This window comes from Siphateles boraxobius, unplaced genomic scaffold (assembly GCF_051911475.1).
Source record: "Siphateles boraxobius isolate OS27281-9 unplaced genomic scaffold, OSU_SipBor_1 33, whole genome shotgun sequence".
NCBI lineage: Eukaryota > Metazoa > Chordata > Actinopteri > Cypriniformes > Leuciscidae > Siphateles > Siphateles boraxobius.
The window spans coordinates 10,917,554-10,934,885 of record NW_027508953.1 but is presented as its reverse complement, the minus strand read 5'-3'; the positions used below and the strand labels follow the sequence as shown (position 1 = coordinate 10,934,885).

General features: G+C 39.8%; 1 pseudogene; it reads left to right on the top strand.

Moving 5' to 3' along the window:
• The first annotated feature begins 14,168 nt into the window (after positions 1 to 14,168).
• LOC143701937 (uncharacterized) lies at positions 14,169 to 16,866 on the top strand (annotated as a pseudogene).
• Positions 16,867 to 17,332: the final 466 nt, after the last annotated feature.

The window sequence follows — 17,332 nt, the reverse complement described above, 5'->3', positions numbered from 1 at the left end:
TGAAATACCACCCTGGCTGTGTGCGTTCATTTGTTTTGAAAGAGATGTGGCTTTGGAGACGTTCTGAATGGAGAGTGGGATCTAATGCTTTCAAAGCTAGCTTGCTGTTACTAGCCTTTCCGAGTCCGAAATTGCCTATACCTTTAACTGGTTTTAAGAGACTGTGCAGTTGTCAAAGAATTTATTTTCTCTGTTGCCTGTTGTTCTTTTCCACTCCTCTGGGGGCCACATTTTTATGTCTGTGTGAAATCAAAGTTTAAGGATCATTATCAATAAATCACCCTTGGAAGGGTGAAGATTTCCTTTTTCTTATCTTAATGTAGAGACGAGGGCAGGCGAAGAAAATCTAAACTTGTGCACTATAGGGGTGTGCTAGATACCCACTTTTTCTAAATCGGATCCTTATGAGCCTCTGATCAGACAGCGAGTTTGTCTTAACGGATGTCTTGAGATTGGCTGATTCAAGTCAGTTGGGTTTAACTCAAACAGGCAGCAGTTCTGATATGATGCAATAATCACATGTTTGGCATGCTTTGCAATTGATTTGTTGAAGTCACTTGTCTGTTGTCCCCAATAGAGTCATAATTCATTTTTAAATTTGAGGTTGAATTTAAGGCTCTGCATAATTGTTGTTTTCACGAAAATATATTCTTACAAATATTGATGGTTTTACCAAATAAATGAGCTGTTTAGAACCAGCATTTTAGTGTGCGCTTGGAAAGTTTTATGAACGTTTCCATTTTCTGCCTCCACCTCTTTTTTTTCGTCGGGAGAGGAATTTCACTGAGGCCTTGCCAAACGGCGGCTGCAGTTTGAAGTGTTGCCAGAGTGCTTTGTGCTGAGCAGCCCTCACCGCCTCCACAAAAACACACTCATCCCCCTCTTCAGACAGAAAAAGAGGGGGTGGGGGGGGGGGGGGGGTTGTTGCCCAGTTTGGACGGGGGGCAGGGCAACATGTCTATACATTGGACTTATATGTGAGCCTGGAAAGTACACAAACCAGAAACATTTCTTCAAACTTCAGTCACTATGACAGGGGTTGATTTTTTAATTCAAATAGATTTAAACTTTATTCATTTTGTTATATGATTTAATATTTATCACATAAAATGTCATTGAATTTTTTTTTTACATGTTTATTGTTTAGTTTTCTTTTACTTTTCATATGCATGTTATGTTTGGCTGTTTTACCCTTGTCCCAGGCTCAAAATTTTAATTTTAACATATCAGAATCCATCATAGAAATATTAATGGTTAATTTACACCAACATTTTTATCTCTAATAAAGTGAAAATGTATTCATATATATACAGAACTTGAAATTAAATATGAGATAAGTGATGTGTGAAGAAAATAAAAGTACACTACCATTCCAAAGTTTGGGTCAGATTATTTTTAATGTTTTTACATTTTTTTTTTTAAGTATTTTGCATTGATTTGATCAAAAATACAGTAAAACAGAAATATTGCCTTACCATTTTCATTGCAATTTAAAATGACTGTTTTCTATTTTAATAGGCTATGTTAATATGTAATTTATTCCTGTGATTGTAAAGCTGATTTTCAGCAGCCATTACTTCAGTCTTCAGTGTCACATGATCCTTCAGAAATCATTCTAATATGCCTCTTAACCATTTCTAATTATCAATGTTGAAAACTGTTTTGCCTTTTTTCATGATTCTTTGAAGAATAGAAATGTCAAAAGAATATTTAATATTTTTGTAATATTATAAATGTCTTTACTGTCACTTTTTGATTAATAAAGTGTGTCATGTATTGTGTATTTAAAGAACATAGCCTGAAATGCTATAGCTAAAATTAGCCTAAACAAGAGCAAGGGGCCATTTTAATCCACAAATGTTTAAAATGTAATTTAGATATTTCATCAGACAATACTATCAAAGGCCTATAATTATATTGTGGTGGAAATAAAGTTTCAGAAAAAAAATACACAAAATAACATACTGCGATGGATTTCCACTATTTGACATTGTGTGTTTTGAGTGAGATTGGGTACAAAGGAAAAAAACTGGCCATAGTTGAAGAAAAACCCATAGACTCACACAGAAATGCATAGTAAAATATTTTCTTAGAGGTCACATCGTCAGATCCCAGAAAGAGAAGGTGAGACAGAATACGGGATATTTCGGCTGCCCTGGAGAGAGAGACAGACAACACAAGAACTCTCTGACCTTCCCTCCCACATATTCTCTTACCTTGAGGCAACACACCTGTGAGGACGTCTGTGTGTTTGAAAGAGACAGTCAACGAGATCAAAGCTCATAGATGGATCATGATCTAGTGTCTGTCAGTCCCCGCGCTGTGAAGATGGGAAGTGTCAGAGTAGAGAATAGTTTACTGGAGTTCATATTTCTTTCTCTAGAGCTATATTAGGTGTGGGAGGCACGTTCGATATTATTATTATTAGAGTGCAATACTCATTAAAACAGCACAAACGTGAACTGTAAAGATGATAACTAAAACTATAAAGATAATTCTATAATTTTAAATATTGTTCTTAATGTAAAAAAACAGCAGAGTCCATATTCACAACATTAACCATAATGGCACAGGAACGCAATAGTTGAAATCACTTTCAGAAACTTTTTTTTCCAGCTGTTCCAGAATCCATTCAACTTCAAAGAGCTTGAGCATTTAAATCGGAAGAGACATTACTGGACCTATAAAAAACAGAACAATATCGTGTGTTGGTGTGGACGCTAATATAACTTTAGACTATACACTGTTACTTTTGTTCATACTAAAGTATTAAGCTTAGCTTGATCAGCTAAGTCCAGCCTGGTCAGCTAAAACAAAGTGTCCAAACCCCCTCTAAAACCAGCCTGGGAGACCCGTTAAAACTAGCCAACCAGCTTAGGCTGGTTAGCTGTTTTTCTGCAGGGACTCATCAGTCAAAAAGATTCACGAAACAGCCTCAGACCTTAGACCCTTAGACCTTGTCCCAAATGCAGGGTTTTCAAGTTTTATCAAAAGCTTGGAGTGAGATCACATGCGGTTAAGGGAGGAGCCCTAATGGAGTCCCGCCCCCACCCATCCCCGCCCCCCAATTTTACCCACTGCTCATAATTAACCAGCACAAATTGAAATTATAACACTTGGTAAATCTGATAAATAACAAAGCAAGAGTACACACTCCAGCTTATGAAATGTGTTTTGTGTTGTAAGTGTTTGTTGCACATTTTGATGCCTTGCAACCTTTTTAGGGAGCTTACCCTTTGGTGCCCAGAATGATAAAATATCTTATTGCTTTTTCCCTGACATCTTTGAAAAATACAAATGCAACAATGGCAATGATTAATGTAAGTTTTGACAGGATATAAAATAGCCAGAGCACTCTGCTTAATACAGTATAGGCTAATATATAATTTTAAAAATAAATAAAATGAAAAAATACATCTTCATTGGTTCCCATACCCACTAACATTTCCCTTAGTTTCACGTAAGCAAGCCAAACTGAGCCGAAGCTTCTGGCCTGGTTGCAAAGTTGTTGTAGAGTTTTTGACTGCATCAATAATAATGTATACGATGGGCTATATATTAAATGTTCTAGCCTAAAAATGTTAGACGAGCTTTCTTCCAACTTACCTTCTCCATCACGACGTGTGTCTGCGCGATGTTGTTGGTTACCTAGTAACGAACGTACGGTGGCCGAGAATGTTCCGTCAACCTCCGTATGTTCGCGCATCTATGTTGCGCAATCTGGCCGAGATACGTGCTGGCGGTGGGAAACTTCACCTTGTGTGCCTGCGCCTCGTATACAATGTTATATATCAAGCTTGCAGGACAGCTTGGTTTGCATTGCCTTTTCAGCGTGAGAAATACACAGTGTGGCGTGTAAGCGTGTGAACTGGTTGAATTGCGTGTGTCTCACGGCCAATGCGTGAGACTTGAGTTACACTTCATCACGTGCACTTGCGGTCTAGTGTTCTGCTTGTCACGTAGATAAAGGTCACACAAAATACATAGGCGCATATGTACCGACCCGGTGTGGAGAAGGAGATTTTTCCAACATTAAAATTGTCCGACAATTTTTTTTTTTTTTTTAAAGGTCATTTGACCTCTTTGCACGTTCGCTTTGTAAACTGGGTCGGTACTTCCGCCTTGTGACCTTTCCAACGTGATTACGTGCGGGAATTGTGGAAACGCAACGCAGAGCTAGTGCAAGACGAGTATTTTTGGTTAAAAAGTATATAATTATTATTTTTTTATTTTTTTAAATGACTGATCGTTCCCCTAGATTAGACCCTTATTCCTCGGCTGGGATCGTGTAGAGCATAGACGCCCTATTGGCCGCATTGGAACGTTGCTGCAATACGTCAACGCGTTCGCCATTTTGCGGAGGGCAAGACTGCGCTGTAAACAAATACAAGTAAACGGGTGAGCTGCGGTTTTTCTGGATAAAACCAAAAAATGTTTTTACATTTATCAGCCGATTTCAGTAGTTTGTATGTGGTGTACAAAAAGTTTAATCTCCAGTTATTTAAAATCTCGATAGACTTATAAAAAAAAATTATTAGGAATTGTCAAAGCTCAGGCTTGTCATGTAGGCTATTTGGCTTTTTATTCTTGGATAAGAATTGTGAAGACCCCCATACTGAGATTTAATTTAATTTTCACACTAAATGAAATAAAGTTTTCTTATTGTGGAAAAAACATTTTCTGTGATTGACCCGATTTTAGCAATAACAAAGATAACAGATGGATCCTTTATGGTAATACATATGATATGGTACAACTACAGTGAAATGCAAATATATATATAAGATATATAAGATAAATATAAGATAAAGTGAGAAGTAATAGTAAATTGTTTAGTCAATAAAATAAACAAACAGTATACAGCAAATAAAATAGTAATGGATAGTATAGTTATATAATATCATAAGTACAATAAAACAATCATACAAATATTGATAATAGCATATAGTTTATGTATAATACTATAATAATAGCAATATAATAAGAAATATCAATTACAGTATATAGACAGTAAAAATAATAAGTTAGTGACTATGATAGTATAACTTTAATAGATTGATAATCACAAGTGGTATAATATTATAATAACATTAATAATAATAACAGCAAATACAATGATATATCAATTGCAGAATAATATAGACAATATGAAAAAAATATGAAACATTATAATATTGATCATTAAACTGACATTAGATTTGTCATTTTATTTTATGTAGGCCTACATACAGTGAAGATAATGTATAAATATGCAAATATAATTTATATATTTTAAAATATTCCTACATAGGCTATATAAAATAAAATGACACAACCCTGTCTCTTTTTTGTTAAATTTCAGTTTTATTGATCAATAATAGCCATCATCAGTATAAGTAGCCTAAAAGGTATAAAAAGCTATACAAGACAAGAAATAAAGTAAACGATTCAGTCAAACACACAGCAGGATACAACGTTAAATAGCCTAAATATAAAGTTATGAAACTTTAGAACGTCAGAAGCACTAGCCGAGGTAAGGCTGTTCCAGGCGGGGTACATGAGCGCTGAGAGCCCGGTGATCGCCTGTATCTCACAACTCCGAAAACGTCCGATTAAATTTTTAAATAGGCGCTATATTTTTAAATAAACCACAGATCTGAGCTTTAAACAACTACATTGTCGACTGAAAAACTATTAAGACCACATTTCGTGACACAATAACAGTAGTATTTTTAAATTTCGCGGCCTTTCTCCTCTGAACGTTACTATTACTAATTATATTATGACCAAATACAACCAGAAAAAAATGTTTAGTCTTGCTTGTGAAAGGTAATTCCTCGAGACCTGTTTTCAGTTGTTTGTCGATTTGTGCAGCACACGAAAAGTGCATTTTTCTCTATTCCCGGTATGAGAGGTATGGGAAAGTTGCCCTCCGCAATATGGCGGCGCCGTTGACGTACGCTCCAGTGGCCAATAGGGCGTCTATGTATTTATTATGTCTATGGTGTAGAGCCCTCTGAAGCTGCATTGACTGCGATTTGGACCTTCAACCTGTTGTACCCCATTGAAGTCCACTGTATGGAGAAAAAGTCCTGGAATGTTTTCCTCAAAAACCTTAATTTCTTTCGGACTGAAGAAAAAAGGACATAAACATATTGGACGACATGTTGGTGAGTTAATTATCAGGAAATTTTAATTCTGGATTGAACTAATCCTTTAATACATCTTGACATAATGACAACTGAGATCCTACGGTGTGACATTGCTTACAGCGGGGATCATGTTCGTACAGTTTGATAAGCAACAGTCATAAAGGACTGTTATAAATAATTTCAGTGCACACCCGGCTTAAGCCATATCTAGGGATCATGATAATAGAGTAAACACCTAGACACCTCCCAGAACACACTAGCAACCACATAGTAATACACTCGAACCCATCTTGTGCCAGCCAGTTTTGCACTGGCAATATCACTCACATTATAACCACAAAATAATGTTTAATTAAGAGCTACTCTCTTAGGAAATCTCTAATAAACCAATTTAAACACCATAGAAAAGTATTTTTGGTAACCCTTTACAATAAGGTTCATTAGTTAACATTTAACTGCATTAGTTAACATGAACTAATAATGAACTGCACTTATACAGCATTTGTTAATCTTTGTTAATGTTAATTTTACAAATACTTTATTAAAATTTTGTTAACATTAGTTAATGGAATGTGAGCTAACATGAACAAACAATGAACAGCTGAATTTTTATTAACTAATGTTAACAAAGATGAACAAAAACAGTAACAAATGTATTGTGCATGGTTAGTTCATGTTAGTTAATACATTAACTAATGTTTAATAAATTAACCTTATTGTAAAGTGTTACTGTATTTTCTAACAATCTTCAAGATACAGCAGGGCTGTCATGAGTGATTACTTAGCTGACACAACAATCCCAGCAATGACTGATTCACCATTCGTTTGCAGTTTGCAGTATTTGCTTGCAATGTTTAAAAGGTCGGGAAGCCCCATAAACACACACACACACACACACACACACACACACACACACACACACACACACACACACACACACACACACACACACACACACACACACACACACACACACACACACACACACACACACACACACACACACACAGAGAGAGAGAGAGAGAGAGAGAGAGAGGCATGCTTATTCAGCCTCTATGAAAAGAGCAAGGGGCCTGTTGCCTGGCAACCAGGGGGTTTATGGCAGGAGAGGCTCTTATAGCCACTCGCGAGTGTGTGTGTGTGTGTGTGTGTGTGTGTGTGTGTGTGTGTGTGTGTGTGTGTTTATGCAGGTGTCTGTTGGTTGAGCGGAGAGGCTGGGTGGGGATAGACACACACTTGAAACAGGAAGATGAAAGCCTGCTTTTTACTCAGATAAAAGAGATGAACTGAGAGATAAACCCAGATACACTGAGTTTTGTGCTAATGTACAAGCGGTTTAGTTAAGAGTGAGAGGAGAGAAGCTTCATTATATGTGCAAAGGGAGCTAGAGAGATCATATGAGGCAGTATATGATGTGGTTAATTAATGATGTCAGTGCTCCAGTACCAACTAACAGGAAAGAGGATCTCTGTAATATCTCAGCTGTTTCTTTTATGGCAGCTATGATATTAATTATAAAATTGGAAGAAAATGAAGGCTTGTCCTTCTAAGATTTGAGAAATATTACTTTGGTAATCTCAAATGTAATTCTGGAGGGAAAGAAAAGATCTCAACAACGACTCAAACTGTATTTATATTTGTCAAGAAGATAGATACCAAAGTCTATGATAAAAAGTTAGAGATTGTGATTCATTTTGATTCAAACTTGAACATTTCAGCGTATTCCAGGAACATATTATCTGGTTAATTATGTTAACTGTATCCACCTTCTTTTTAACGTATGAGAGCGGGTGCGACCATTTGTAAATTGAATGTGCAAGGCTTCTGGTGTCATTCACTTCCAGTTATTTTAAAGCAGTCTGTTATGCTGCTTTATACTGCAAACTGCTACCATAATCATAAAAACACTGGTTTGTCTGATGAATTGGAAGTCTCACACATTCAAAGAAAATAGCTGCAATAGTTTGACAAAAAAAAAAGTAATAACTTGTATAGCTTTATATATTGATATTGTTATTGTGTTGTCAATTCTTTTTTTTTTCTTTTTTTTGTCCATTTAATTATTCTGTAAGGAATTTTAGGATAGGCTACGTGATACAAACCTGTGGCATGATGGGGCACTCAATTAAGTCTGAGCTATGAAGGAACAACTTTTAAGCAGTAAAATTTTCCTTTCAGGATCAAGTAAAGCATATTTAATAATAATAATCTGATAAGAAAATATATAGTCTTGATCAAAAATAGATTGAAGTCACTAGAAAAATCTCAATTTCAGTTCTCTCTTTCTTTCTCCTAGTGTCTCTTAATCTCTCTGAGCTTTGGGCTGTAATTATCTGTTCAGTGGACTCTTTGTTGCACTGAAATGAAGGAAAAGAAAATGGGGGCAAGTTGCAGTTAGACAGCTGAAAGGGTCCTCAGAGAAGTGAGACAAGAATATCACCTGTCTTTTGGTGCACAGTAGCACAAAGAGGATTTTTCCTAGATAAAGAAAGAACTGGTTTATTGCACCTTAGATCATGTATTTCACAGCTATATCATATATATAAAGACTTAATCAAACACGCAAATATGCAGATTCCTTATTATGTAATTGATATTCAGATTCCTTATGGATTTTCGCCTCCAGCACCATATACAGGCCTTGAGCAGTGTGTGTGTGTGTGTGTGTGTGTGTGTGTGTGTGTGTGTGTGTGTGTGTGTGTGTGTGTGTGTGTGTGTGTGTGTGTGTGTGTGTGTGTGTGTGTGTGTGTGTGTGTGTTTGTTTGTGCGTTGATTCTCTGAAACATACTGTATGTATATGACCTTCACAAACCTCACCCTAGGCTGGAGGTAGCGGCAGTGTCAATCATGCTTTACTAGGAGTGATTCTCAGACTTAGTGCCAGAGGCAGGTTTAACGTAAGCCACACCCCCCGAATCCATGACAGTGCACAGGGAAATCAAACACGGTGACCTATGATCTCTTGACCTGATGACCTCCCATATTCCCCTATCTGCTCTAATAAGCAGCTCTGATATGTTTGAGTGTGTGTATGTGTGAAAGAGCAAAAACAATGTGTGTTTCTCACAGTAGAGATCATTGTGATTGACAATCCCTCAGTCTCCAGTGAAATCTCTATTGTTAATGAAAGATCTACTTACAATCCTACATGAAGTAATCTGCATGAGTAACACACATCTTAAAATACGTGAAGTATTTCATGTCTGCCTTGCCTTGAGCTTGTTTGACATGCATTAATAAAAAATCCTACTGCATATAAGGACAATTTACCTAAGGTGTTCTAAGTATTTTAGCAAATTGTCATGTGGTTGCTAAGGTGTTCTGGGTGGTTGCTATAGCATTGCATGCTGGCTCAAGCTAAAAGAGCCCACCCCAAATCAGATTGCTAGTGGGATATTGCTTTAAAGGTGCAATGTGTAATATTTCTGAGGATCTATTGACAGAAATGCAATATAAGATCCATAACTATTAGGGATGGCCCGATACCGATACTGGCATCGGGGATCGGGTCGATACTGTCCTCATATACTCGTACTCGTACTCATAAAAATTCGCCGATACCACGCCCCGATACCACGTACATTTTGCGAAACGAAACTGGCCGCCGCGAGTGCTTTGTCGAGGTGAACTGAGGCATAGGGACGTGCACTCCCAACGCAAAAGAGTGCGGCGCGGCACTAGATCTGATGGCCGAGCGCGAGCGCGGGCGCGGGCGGTAATGCACTCACTCTGTGTGTGCGGGTTCCGGGAGAATAAAACGATTCGCGGGACTCCCGCAAACTAGAAATATCTATGAATACAACATATTAAAACTAATAGATTTTCATTCATCTGTTGCAGAAAAGCAAGATGAACAACTAAAACAAAATAGAAACGATTTACAGGCCAGAGTTTCTATTCATAACATGTTTGCAGCGTTGAGCGATGTAGCCAATCACAGACATGTGTGTTGATTTCTTGAACGCAGTGGCTAATCAGAAGCATTTAATATAGACTCCCCTCACTGCTCAAAACTTTTTTGTTCAGTGCTGAATTCTGTATGCTGGCAAATCCTCTAATTATAACAAACAAAGTGTGGATATTATGAAAGATTCATTGTGCAGTCAGCTTCATTGATAATAACAGATGTGTGAGATCGCGATGAACTGTCAGCTTTTTAGGAATTAGACTATTAAGGGAGCGCACTTTGGGCGCATTCAGTCATGTCAGACCATGCACGCAGTAACTGCTTGCTTTTATGTTAAATTAACAGTGGTTTGTGTTAATACATTTATTATTTTACTCATTATTATTTATTTTTAGACTTGTTAAAACAAGCAGAGAAGAAAATAAAAACAGTCTTCTAACCTGTGTTCTAAAATAGTCTTCTGTCTTCTTTTCTGGGAGCCTATAGTTACTTTTGCGGTAGAAATATCGGTATCGGTACTCGATATCAGCAAGTACACAAATGTAAATACTCGTACTCGTATCGGTTCGAAAAAAAATGGTATCGGGCCATCCCTAATAACTATGTGTTCAGTGGTGTATAAAGACCTTACTCAATGAACTGTTATGTTTTTATTACCTTAGAATGAGACATTTATATCTACATTACCGCGGGCACCCCCTTCTATGAAGGTCGACATATTGTGACGTCATGTTTCTACCGTAGCCGACAGCGAACAAACAGCGCTACAGAACGCGTTTCGTCATTACCTTGAAAGAGAAGCCGCAGAAAACTAGAAGCTAGCCATAAACACCGTGAGTAGTGTCTTTTCCCTTGTCAGTGGTGTAAAATATGTAGTTGGATTGTTCATGTAACTTAGTTCTTCTCCCTCGCTTTGTTATGGCTTTGACAATCAGCTGATTAGTACTATTGACCGTAAAACAACGTTACAGGAGTCACCAACAAGTCGATCTTGGAAGCATTTTAAGTCGACCGCAAAGAGTTTTCAAAACCAGAGAAAAAAAAACAATATTTTTATTCATTATTATTTATTAATTTGTGTGTAGTAAATGGTGTCTAGGGGATGCGGTGGCGCGCGCGCTGTTACAATCACATCATTTTTGCAGACGCGTCGAGTATAAACAATGCTTTACGCTTTAACCAGCTCAGCCGCAGCCCTACAGCATAACAGCTCATATTAGCCAGCTAAACTTTTACCCCCCTGTTAGAAAAAATATGTAGTTGGATAGTTTCATGTGGTTCTTCTTCCTCGCTGTATTATGGGTTTGTTATGTGGGGAGAAATGTGCTGGTTACGTTCGTGAGACAATCAGCTGATTACTATTATTATATTATATATTAAGACCCTTGATCCTCACCTGACTATGGCTTTGTAAACTTTATCCATGTGGTTTATAATGGACTGTGGTACAAAAACAGTGACAATGTTACACACTCCTGGCTTACTCTGGCTATTCTCTGCTGTCTCAGACGACGATATGTTTGTCCCGTCTTAGAAACCGTAGCTTCTTCGAAAGGGAGGGGTGAGCAGTGGGCTGAGCCATTAGTGCAACTCGCAACCGAACCGCTCTGCCGCTAAAATCTACACACTGGACCTTTAATAGCACAGAGCTTTTATAGAACAGTTCCATTAACAATACGTTAGTATTGAGTAAATATTGCCAGTACTTTTTGATCTGCCAATTAAGACTATTTCAAACGAAGAGTCAAACCTTGGATGCTTCCGAGCAACACACGTTAGTTTCTAAATGAATCGATGTTTTTGAACAAATCGGTTGATTGAATGATTTAATGGGAATTAATCAATCAATCAAAGTGGCGTCACAAAAGTGTGGACTTGTAGAAAGACCATGAGTGTTTTTAGGGTGTCATTTGGGGACAATACTTGTTTTGTTCCTGAACGAATCAGTGTTTTTGAAAGAATTGGCTGAGTGAAAGAATCATTGATTTACTCATAATACACAAAATGTCACGTCACGGACCAGCTGCATTTATGTATATGTTGTACTTGAAGAGAGAGTCCATCATTTAATTGGGAACAGAAATGCTGCACTTCAATGTTTGAAAGTGAAGTGATTCATTTGACTGACAGCTCCTGGAATGAATTGGACAGGGGGCCTCGGCCCAGGGGATTGGAGATCTTTTTGATGGTTCGATGCAGCCACGCCCCTTTTTGATGACCAGACACTCCCTCCAGCTCCCAGAAGACTTTACATGGGCCCCAAGAAAGACACAGTTCACTGCCGCTTCTCCGTTTCCTACTCCTTTTCTTTCTTTCTGCCTTCACCATCTTTCCCAAGGGAAATACGGTTGGTTAGGCTCTCAATCGAGCAAGTTATAAAAAAAAAAAAAAAAAAAAAAAAAACAGGACGCAGCCATTTACAGACTGAAAGAAAGATGCAACTAACGCTGAAATTAACAGAAGGCTTTAATAAATGTTATTTTTTTAAAGTGTGCACCCATATGAAAGAAATGTCTTTGATCCTGAATGAAAACATATGCACCTAATACAATTTGTCCACTAAGCAAGTCAAAATAATTTTCATCATGAAGGAATAACGTAATTTGTAGTGTGGGTCTGTGGCTCTTGCTTGTTGCTTGAGAGGGTGTTTAGATTGTAATGTTTTGGGTTTTTTTTGTAAATGAATATGACACTAATAGACATAATTCTTGGCTGTGAACAAGGGTCTCTTTGAAATAAACAGAGTCTGGCTAGTGTCTTGATGAGCATAAAGGCCCAGCAGTGATGTTGGGACTGAGCAAACACACACTCACACACACTCACAAACATTGATCTTTCTATACATATTTATGGTTGACCACAAGTGTCACCAAATAGGCAGATAATGAGAGCCACTGGGATCTCTGGTACCCCAAGGGAGAAGATGTCTCTCCCTCCCACACACGCTAGACAGCGGTAATAAAGTTTGCCTCTAGACTCAGTGCCGTTGACTTCTCGAGGCTATAAAAACGTCCGCACACACACACACTCATGAAACACACTATAGAAAAAAATATTTAAAAGGCAGAACAGTTTATGAATGTGTCTCTGAATATCAATGATAGCCTACTAATATTGATTTTCTAAGAGTTAAATTTTAACTTACACTTAAGTCACATTTAAATAATGTACTATTCACAACTATTTTAAAGAGTGACCTAAGAGTCTAAATATTTTTTGGGACACTGTAAATACATCCATCATGGATTAAATTTAATGTAAACTTCATTATTTAAGTAGGGAGTGATTTATTTATTTATGTTTTATTTTGTCACAGTTAAGTTACTTGACTCACATGAAGTTGCAACTAATATTTCATATATTTTTAAGAGTTATTTCATACATTAATTGTGGATTAAATATTATACTGATGATGAGCAGATCAGCGTCAGCTGTCTCATTTAGTGAGCTATTTATTGTGTGTGTTTTCGTCTTGTCTTTGTCAGATTGTTGTTGAGGCTTCTATGGGCTTGAGCTCTCAGGTTTTCTCTGTTTCTCCTCCAGTTCTTGTGTTTCCCTGTTCCAGATTGCGGTTGCCATTCTGGATCCTGCCTGGTTCCTTCTGCCCATTGCTGTCCCTGCATTGCCAGTGATCCCGCCTGCTCAGTCTTTGACTTCTGACATCATTCTGTTTTCTGTACTATTTCAAATAAACAGCTGTTATTTCACAATTGGATCCTATTGCATTCTTCAGCGAGTGACGGTATCTTGATTTCCTTTTTCAAACGCAACCTATCAAAATGCCACACTAATTCATCAGTGCCTCTCACTCAGCAAGGTGTGGAGAATGTTGTCAAGGCTGGATCTGGCTTTATTTATGTCTTGAAACACGGACCAAGGAGTCTAACGCACGCGCGAGTCAGAGGGTGTCCACGAGCCCCCACGGCGCAATGAAGGTGAAAAAGTTTTTCCCTTTGCATGCAGAGATGACATTGTCTGTGATGTGGACAAAGTCCTCAGGCCGGACTCAACATGAAGACATGATGAAGAAGCAGAATGATTCTCTCTCACTGACCTTGATTTTGAAGTTGCACAACTCTTCTGAGTGTAGTTTTTCGTTTAAAGTTTTTTTAACCCAAAAAACAGCCGACTGGCAGATGTTTGATGAGGATGTGGATAAGGTGCTGGAAGCAACGGCCAAAGGTGATGCGGAGAGGAGGCTGCAAACTATGACGCCCATCATAGTGAGCATGGTGGTTGAGGGGTTTGGTGTGGAGGAGTTGAGAGGAGTAACGAAGCCGTACACCAAAAACCAGAGGGCAGTCAAAATCCATAACATCAGAATAGAGCTGAAAACCCTAAAGAAGCAGTACCGGGAAGCTGGTGAAGAGGAGCGCGGCCCACTGGCAGAGCCGCGCTGCATCTTAAGGAAGAAGCTTGTTACCCTGTGCAGAGCTGAGCTACACAGGAGGCGGCAAAGGGATAGGGCTAGGAGGAGAGCAGCTTTCACCAGAAACCCATTCGAGTTCACCAAGCAGCTCCTCGGGCAGAAGAAAGGTGGACGCCTATTCTCTTCTAAGGGGGAAATCGACCAACACCTTTCAGATACCTTTAGCGACCCCTCCAGAGAACAAGAGTTGGGGCAGTATGATGCCTTGATAACACCACCAGAGCCTGTAGAGGCATTCAACCTGAGGGAGCCACTTCTGAAAGAAGTACGGGCAGTGGTAAGAAAGGCAAGATCTAGGTCTGCACCTGGACCAAGCGGAACACCGTACAAGGTGTATAAGTACTGCCCCTAGCTGCTACATCGGCTGTGGAGGATCCTAAGAGTCATCTGGAGGAAAGGAAAAACTCAAAAACAGTGGCAGTGTGCAGAGGGAGTGTACGATCCCAAAAGAAGAAGACCCCAAGACCATCAGCAATTTCAGAATCATCTCGCTTTTAAGTGTTGAAGGAAAGATCTTCTTTATCATAATTGCAAAGCTGTTGGCAGAGTTCTTCCTCAAAAATGGATACATAGACTCCTCTGTGCAGAAATGCGGCATACCAGGTGTTCCAGGTTGCCTAGAGCACACAGGTGTGGTTACACAGCTCCTCAGAGAAGCAAAGGAGAAAAGGGGTGATATGGTGGTGCTGTGGTTAGACCTGGCCAACGCCTAAGGCTCTATGCCCCACAAACTGGTACAGGAGGCTCTGTAGAGGCACCATGTTCCTGCCATATTGAGAGACCTTATTTGTTTCTGGATCCAGATGGATCCTGAAGGGTCTGGAGAGGGTGATTGAATGGGCCAGAATGTCATTCAAGCCAACCAAATCCAGATCTTTAGTGCTAAAGAAGGGCAGGATGGTTGAGAAGTTTCGTTGTATCATCTCAGGAACTCAAATCCCAGCCCTGTCTGAAAAACCAGTAAAAAGCCTGGGAAAGATCTTCGACAGCAGCCTCAGGGATACAACATCCATCAAAAACACCTGAGAAGAGCTGGAGAGGTGGCTGAAAAATGTCAACAAAACTGGGCTCCCTGGAAAATTTAAGGCATGGGTATACCAACATGGGATTCTGCCAAGGATACTGTGGCCTCTACTTCTGTATGTGTTTACGATTTCCACCATCTCAGAACTAGAAAGGAGAGTCAGCCGCTACCTAAGGAGATGACTGGGATTCCTGAGGAGCTTAGGCAGCATCGCCCTTTATGGAAACACCTGCAAGCTGCAGCTCCCGCTAAAATCCATTGAAGAGGAGTTCTGAAAAAGGTCCTGAGAGCAAGAGAGATGCTGCAGCTCCGTGAGTCTAAGGACCCCAAAGTCTAGCAGGAGTAGAGGTCAGGACAGGAAATGGGCTGAGGCGGCAGTAGACCACGCAGAGTCACGGCTGCGCCATGGTGTCCTAGTGGGAGCAGTGGCCAGAAGAAGGGCTGGGCTAGGAACCTTTCAAGGGCCCCGGTTCGACAAGGCTCGGGGGAAGGTGTGGAGGCAGCTAGTTCAAAGCAAGGTGAGGGCGGCGGTGGAGGAGGAGAGGTCCAGCAAAGCAGTGGGAATGGGATGTCAGGGTGGCTGGACTAGATGGGAACAAGCTGTGGAGAGGAAGATCACGTGGACTGACCTCTGGTGGGCAGAGCCACATTGCATCAAGTTCCTGGTCCAGGCAGTCTATGACATCCTCCCCAGCCCATCCAACCTGCATACCTGGGGTCTGGTCGATACACCAGGATGTGCCCTGTGCCAGAGAAAGGGAACCCTTGAGCACATCTTGAGCTGCTGCCCAAGAGCTTTGGGGGCAGGCCGATATCGCTGGCGGCATGACCAGGAGGTCAAAGCCCTCCAAGCAAACCATCAGCTTCATCAGGGCTGGAGAGAAAAATCTTCCAGAATAACATCAGGGCTTCTGAACACTGCACAGGATTGGCAGCTGAAAGTGGACTTGGGCAGACAGCTTAAGTTCCCCCAGCATGTCATCGAGACCACTCTGAGACCTGACATTGTCTTGGTATCTGAGGCAAAAAAGAATCTGGTCATGTTGGAGCTCACTGTGCCATAGGAAGACCGAATGGAGGAAGCCTTTGAGAGGAAAAGGGAGAAATATGATGGCCTCGTCAGCGACTGCCACAACCAAGGCTGGAAGGCAATGTGCTTACCTGTGGAGGTAAGGGTGCATAGGCTTTACAGGGAAGTCCCTTTATGCTGCCTACACTGCACTCTGTATCACAGGTGAGAGAAGGAGGAGGGCTTTTGGCAATAGCACAGAGGCTGCAGAGAAGGCTTCGAGGTGGCTCTGGATCAAAAGAGCGGATCCGTGGTTAAATGCTGCTAGGGCACAAGCTGAGGCCTGATCAACCTCAACTGGGTCGCCTGAAGGAGGGTGACTGATGTTTCGAAAGATTCGAAGGCTGGAAGGCATCGGGTGTTTCGAAAGATTCGAAACACCCGATGAGATCAGGAACATCACTGAGGATGTGCCCTAGCTTAGCATCAGAAGATGTATAATTTCAACTGTAACCTTTTTGGCTTTTGGAGTTGGGTCACTTTATTTTTATAGTATGCAAGTGCTGAATATACAGACCTTCGATAGGCCTACTACACAATATTCAGTACAATACTCTACTTGCAGTGCATACAGTATACGATTTATTCACCTATAACTACTGTATGTTGTCATTACTTTACTTTTTTACAGAATTGCAAAATTAGTTTACTTTGTTACAAAATACTTTTTTTTCTGTTATTTTAACAGGGGAGAACTGGCCTCCGACTGAGCCTGGTTTCTTCCTAGGTTTTTTTCTCCATTCTGTCACCTGATGGAGTTTTGGTTCCTTGC